At 55.9% G+C, this 6,109-nt stretch overlaps 1 non-coding gene across 1 annotated transcript; it reads left to right on the forward strand.

The window, feature by feature from the left end:
- Window positions 1–5,363: 5,363 nt before the first annotated feature.
- On the forward strand, window positions 5,364–5,551 carry LOC130292114 (U2 spliceosomal RNA). Its single transcript, XR_008848081.1, has one exon. It is a non-coding gene; the product is annotated as a U2 spliceosomal RNA (small nuclear RNA).
- Window positions 5,552–6,109: the final 558 nt, after the last annotated feature.

Genomic DNA, 6,109 nt, shown 5'->3' on the forward strand with positions numbered 1-6,109 from the left:
GGGTGCCGGACATGTCCCACGACGTGTTCTGCAAGAAGATGCTGGCGGATCAAGGTTTCCCCACGGCTGACACCCTGGGAATAGCAACCTTCTTTTCGGGAATCTTCTACATCACCTTTGCCACCATTGGGACCTGTAGAAGATACTGGGAGGTGGTGAAAGCGGCGAGTCCCGAATCCCCTTTCTCTCGCTTTGTGGGCAACTGCCTTATTCAAAGAGAGGAGAGGCGGGTGACGGTCTCAATGCGGAACCCACACACCCCAGGCACGGACATCTCGACCTTCCTGAAGCGCTTCTGCACCGTGGTGAGGGAGCCCACCCGCATCATGAACTCACTCGGATACTGGACCTGCAAGTGGTCTGTGGTCGTCAGACTCAACAAGAACCCTGCTTCTCCAGACGGACTACAGCACCTGCCAACGACATTTTCCTTGGGCAACTCCACAGGACTTATCTTCTACCCGGACATGCCGCAGACCTGCAGGAGATGTGGCAAGATGGGCCACGAGGGCAAGGACTGTACGGAGGATGCCTGCAGGTATTGCGGTGTGACAGGTCACACGACCAAGGACTGCCCCAAGAGCAAGACCTGCAACCTCTGCGGACTGGCAGCCCACAGCTACAAGGACTGCCCCCAGAGGGAGAGAACATGGGCATCTGTGGCAGCGAGAGCACCGAAGCCAGCCCCAGCTCCGGAGCCAACACCACGGATGGCCAAGCCGACCAAAGAGGGTAAGAAGGCGAAAGCCACCACCCCTGCCCCGTCCCGCCCCTCCCCTGCCCCTCCCGCCCCATCCCCTGCCCCATCCCGTCCCACCCCTGCCCCATCCCGTCCCACCCCTGCCCCATCCCGTCCCACCCCTGCCCCTCCTGCCCCATCCCGCCCCACCCCTGCCCCCCCTGCCCCATCCCGCCCCACCCCTGCCCCCCATACCCCACCCCGGCCCACCCCTGCCCCGTCCTCCCCTGCCCGGCCCACCCCTGCCCCGTCCTCCCCTGCCCGGCCCACCCCTGCCCCGTCCTCCCCTGCCCGGGCACTCTCTCCTGCCCCCCGCCCCACCCAGCCTCCTTTCTCTCCTGGCCCAGCAGCACCTAACCCCCCTCCAGCTGCTGGTGCCCGCCCTTCGGAGGACTTTCCTGTGATTCCTCCCCCAGGTACCATACAGAGGAAGAGGAAAGGAAGGGACAACGTATCAGAAGAGTCCCACAAAAGAAAGATAATCGAGACCTGCGAGACCCCTCAAGCTTCAGATGAGGAGGAGGAGATGAAGCAGGTCTGCGAGAGCCTTGAAGCTTCAGAAGGAGAGGAGGTGATGGAGCAGGCCCAAGTGGAGCAGGTCCAAGCAGAGCCAGTCCAAGCTCAATCTATGGAGGAGCTGCTGCAGGACCCAGAGGTTAAGAAAATCCTGGACACTCCGTCCAACACGGTCTACGACGAGTTCTTGGAAGGGCGCTACGAGAAGCCACACGAGCCGACAGGCGCCAGAGAAGAGGACCCGTCCGACCAGACTGGTAACTAGTATCAGAACTAACCTCTCTTTTTATTCCCATGGCTGATCTCAACATCTTCTGCATTAATGTGAGGAGTATTAGAGCTTGGTTTAGATTTCAGACTGTTCTTACGTTCTTAGATTCCCAGAGGTGTGATGTTTACATGTTGCAGGAATGTGCTTTGTCTGCTTCTAGGTCTTACAACCATCTGGCCAGGCAGTGGCCTCACGGCCCTTCCTACTGGTCTGGTGGGGGCGACAATAGGTCTGCGGGGGTGGCCATCCTGATCAGGGGAGGTAACTTTGCACTTGATTCCGTCCGGGAGCTCGTCTGTGGCAGACTTCTTGTCGCAGACGGTTACTGGGCGGGTGAGCCCGTGCGGCTCATCAACGTGTATGCCTCCCCTGAGAGGGATGTCCGACTGGAGGTTCTCCAGGCCCTGCGGGCTGAACTCGCCACCACTAGGGCAGTAGTGTTGGGTGGTGACTTCAACTGCCCCATTGAGGTGGACGGGCGCAGTTCTGGCACATCCGCCAACCTGGACGTGACGTCTAAACTGCTGATTGAGATGGTGACGGAGGCATCCTTGCAGGACGTTGTCGGGTCCATCGGGAACGGCTCCGTAAACTATACGTGGAGCCGCCCCGATGGCTCGCTCCGATCTCGGATAGACTTCATCTTCACTTCGAGAGCAGTCAGAAAGGTGTCGTACTCTGTGGTCCCCTGCTTCTTCTCTGACCACAGGGCCATTCGATTCCGGGGGACTCTGGGCCATGGATTCCCACCTGGCCCAGGCTCCTGGAAGTTGAATTGTGCCTTGTTGGAGCAGAGGGAGGTCATGGAGGAACTTAGGGATGCGTACCTTGTATGGCGAAATGACAAATGTCTGTTCAAGTGCATCAGCGATTGGTGGGAATATGTTAAAGTCGAATTCCGTTGTTTCTTTCAGGCAAAAGGCAGACAACAGGCGTGTGCGAAGAAGTGGGACTTGAGGAAACTGCAGCGCGAGCTGCGGTCCCTGCAGGACCTGCTCCAGTGTGGCTGGGACGTCAGGGAGGAGCTGGAGGAGACCAAAAAGAGCTTGAAAAGGCACTTTAAGGAGGAATCCAAGCGAATCGTCTTTCGTTCCAAGGTGGAGAACCTGGAGAAGGGTGAGAAATGTAACTCTTTCTTTTTCAGGAAGCTCCATGCCGGCCACACGCCCCTGACTGAGCTACGAGATGAGACCGGACACATGAGGAGCGGCAAGGAGGAAGTGATGGGGGTCGTCCACGACTTCTACAGCAACCTCTACGCCCCCAAGTCATCCAACCCCGAAGCCGCCGAGAGGTTCCTGTCAGGTGTCACTAACGTTGTTGATCCCGCAGGTGCGGCGGCTATGGACGATCCCTTGACGGTGGGGGAGCTGCTCTCTGCCGCTAAATCCTTTAAGCCCGGCAGGACCCCGGGCAGTGACGGTCTCCCGGCCGAGCTCTACGTAGCGCTGGGTGACCTGATCTGTCCGGACCTGTTGGAGGTGTACGAGGAGATGGTGGTGGGGGGCAGAATGCCTCCGTCGTTGAGGGAAGGGATGATCACGATCTTGTATAAGCGGAAGGGGGAGAGATGTGACCTGAAAAACTGGCGTCCCATCTCTCTCCTGAACGTGGACTACAAGATCCTCGCCAAGGTGCTGGCCAACAGGCTGAAACCTGTCATGGGGCAGATCGTCCATCCGGACCAGACCTGCAGCATTCCTGGCCGCAGGATTGCCGACAGCCTTGCCCTTGTGAGAGACACGGTCCATTACATCCAGAACCGCGGGGGCCGCGCCGCCCTGGTCAGCTTAGATCAGGAGAAGGCGTTCGACCGTGTCTCCCACGCATTCATGGACAGGGTTTTGCGCAGGCTGGGTCTGGGGAAGATGTTTTGCTCTTTTGTTAACGTTATGTATTTTGACATTTACAGCACGGTGTTGGTGAACGGCTGGAAGACTGACCCCTTTTCTATTCTTTCAGGGGTTAGACAAGGCTGCCCTCTTTCACCTCTCCTTTTTGTTTGTGTTATAGAGCTCTTCGCTGAGACTATCCGGCAGAATGGAGAGATCAGAGGGATCACCGCACCAGGACCAGATCGCCACGAGGTCAAGTGCTCGCTCTACATGGACGACATGACCGTCTTCTGCGCTGACCAGCGTTCGGTGACTGCACTCGTCCAGACCTGCGAGGACTTCGGCAGAGCTTCGGGGGCAAAAGTCAACTGCGGGAAGTCGGAAGCCATGCTCTTCGGGGAATGGCACCTGGCTTCTTCCGCCCCCTTCCCCTTTGCTGTTAAGCCGGACTTCATTCAAATTCTTGGAGTCTGGTTCGGGAAGGAAGGAGCGGCCCTTAAGTCTTGGCAAGACCGACTAGGAAGGATAAACTCGAAGATCGGACTGTGGAGCTCCAGAAAGCTCACGATGGAAGGCAAGGCACTTGTCCTGCGGAGTGAAGTTTTGCCTGGCCTCCCCATACCACCGTTTGCAAGGCCATCACCCGGACAGTGTTTGGCTTCGTCTGGGGCAAAATGGACAGAGTCAAGAGGACCGTGATGTACAAGGAACCCCGCAAAGGTGGGAAGGGAATACCCGACATCCCCGCTCTGCTGAGGGCGTCCTTTGCATGTGTCACGGTGCAGCGGACTCTTGTAGAAAAGACTGGCTCAGCGGGCAGGTCCATGTCTCGCTTGCTTCTCATGCCCCTCTGGAGACAGCTGGGCTGGGACAAGTGGGACAGCTCCATCCCTTACAACTGGAACACTCCCTGGTTCTATGGGGATGTTGTCCGGTTTGTGAGGGAGCACCAGCTGGAAGGACTGAAACCAGACCTATGGAAGCCGAAGACAATCCACAAGCTCATCCGAGCTAAGGACTCGACCGAGCTGGTTCCGGGACTCCCCGCAGCCACTGCAGAGACAGTTTGGAACAATGTGGCCTCAAAGCGGCTTACCAATGGACACAAGGACTTGTCGTGGATGGCCGTCATGGGAGGTCTCTCTCTCAGGTCATTCATGCATGCCCGCAACCTGTGCAAGACCCGGTACTGCCCCCGTTGTCTTATGAACTGTTTTAAGGACGCAGTGTGGCTTGCCAGGAACCGCCTCGTGATCAACAGGGAAAACATGTCCGTCCGGGACTGCCGCAGGTTCATCAAGAACCTGCTTAGAGACTATTCCATCTTGGACAGCTCGGCCGTTGATGAGGAAGAAGAGGAGTGAAGACCCCTCTCCTTCTCCCATGTCTCCCTGAAGATACAGCCCAACAGTTTGGCCCTGTGATCCGCCCCCTCCCTACCCCCACATAGTCGCCCACACCCCTACCCCGATCACAGATTGTATTATTTGGTTTTTGTTTGATCTCTTGTGCTTTTCTATTGCAGGATTGAGCTGAATGTTAGAGTAGCATGGTGTGCGATGTGTAGCTTAGGGAACCTTTGCTGTGTATTGTACTATCATGCTTTGTGTGACTGTAATTTATTGTACGACTTGTAATGACTGAACGGAAAATAAAGCTCTTTCAATCAAAAAATTCTTCTCTCCTGAAGTTGAAATATGCCAGGAAGTTAGAGTTAGGGTTTTCAGACAGAAGACTTGTGTGGCTTGTACGATTTTGGATGCATTTTGCTTCTCTCCCTAAGTTGAAATGTACGAGGAGGTCAGGGTCAGGTTCAGGGTCAGAGTTTTCCCACAGAAGACTTATGTGGCTTATACGATTTTGAATGCATTTTGCTTCTCTCCTTAAGTTGAAATGTAAGAGGAGATAAGGATTAGGGTTTTCCCACACAAGACTTGTGTGGATTATACGATTTTGAATACATAATTCTTCTCTCCTGAAGATGAAATAGGCATGGATGCATTTCGCTTCTCGGCCTTTTGGCTAAGATCAAGTGTAGTATCTGTTCTTATCAGTTTTTCATGCCGGTGGACAGTAACGCCGGTATGGGGCTGGTGGGGATGGGTGCTGCATGGAGGATGCAGGTGTACCAGGGCTTTCCGGGGCTGGTTCTGAGGAATCAGCTCGACGGCTGCCCCGATGTGACCTGTTCCCTCCGGGTCTCGCCATGAGGCTGAGAGGGTCTAGAGCCGAGGTACTTTGTGCCTCGGGGAGTGGTGACCCCGAGGTGCCGAAACTCACTGGGAGAATAGGCTCACTGAGTTGAAGCACGGGCACCATAATCTCTTCACCTTGTGGCACTCACCTCTTGATTCCCGGCCTTCTGGCTAGGATCAGAGAAATTTTTTATAGATCCGGCCGGATGTCCGGGCAGTATATCTGCACACATTCACTTATTTATTTCTTTTTTGTCTCACTGTGTCACTTTTTGCGTGTTGTGTGTTCACAGGATTGGTCAGGATGCGGTAGCCCTTCTGGGTGTCCCTCCTGGCGGTCTAGGGGAGGTGTGTGTGGCCATTAGGTTCCGCACCTCCCTGCAAACACCCCGGGTACTCCTGCTTTGGCAGGGTACCTACCGTAATCGGCTCTGCGGGCAGATACCTTGGCTAACGCCAAGGGGGATGCCGGGAGCATTTGTGGTCCCCTAGTAGCTTCGGCGAAAAGGGACATCGAACCTGGAACCTCGCAGGTACCTTTTGGTCCGGAGGC

This window comes from Hyla sarda, chromosome 9, assembly GCF_029499605.1.
Source record: "Hyla sarda isolate aHylSar1 chromosome 9, aHylSar1.hap1, whole genome shotgun sequence".
In the NCBI taxonomy this organism is placed as follows: Eukaryota; Metazoa; Chordata; class Amphibia; order Anura; family Hylidae; genus Hyla; species Hyla sarda.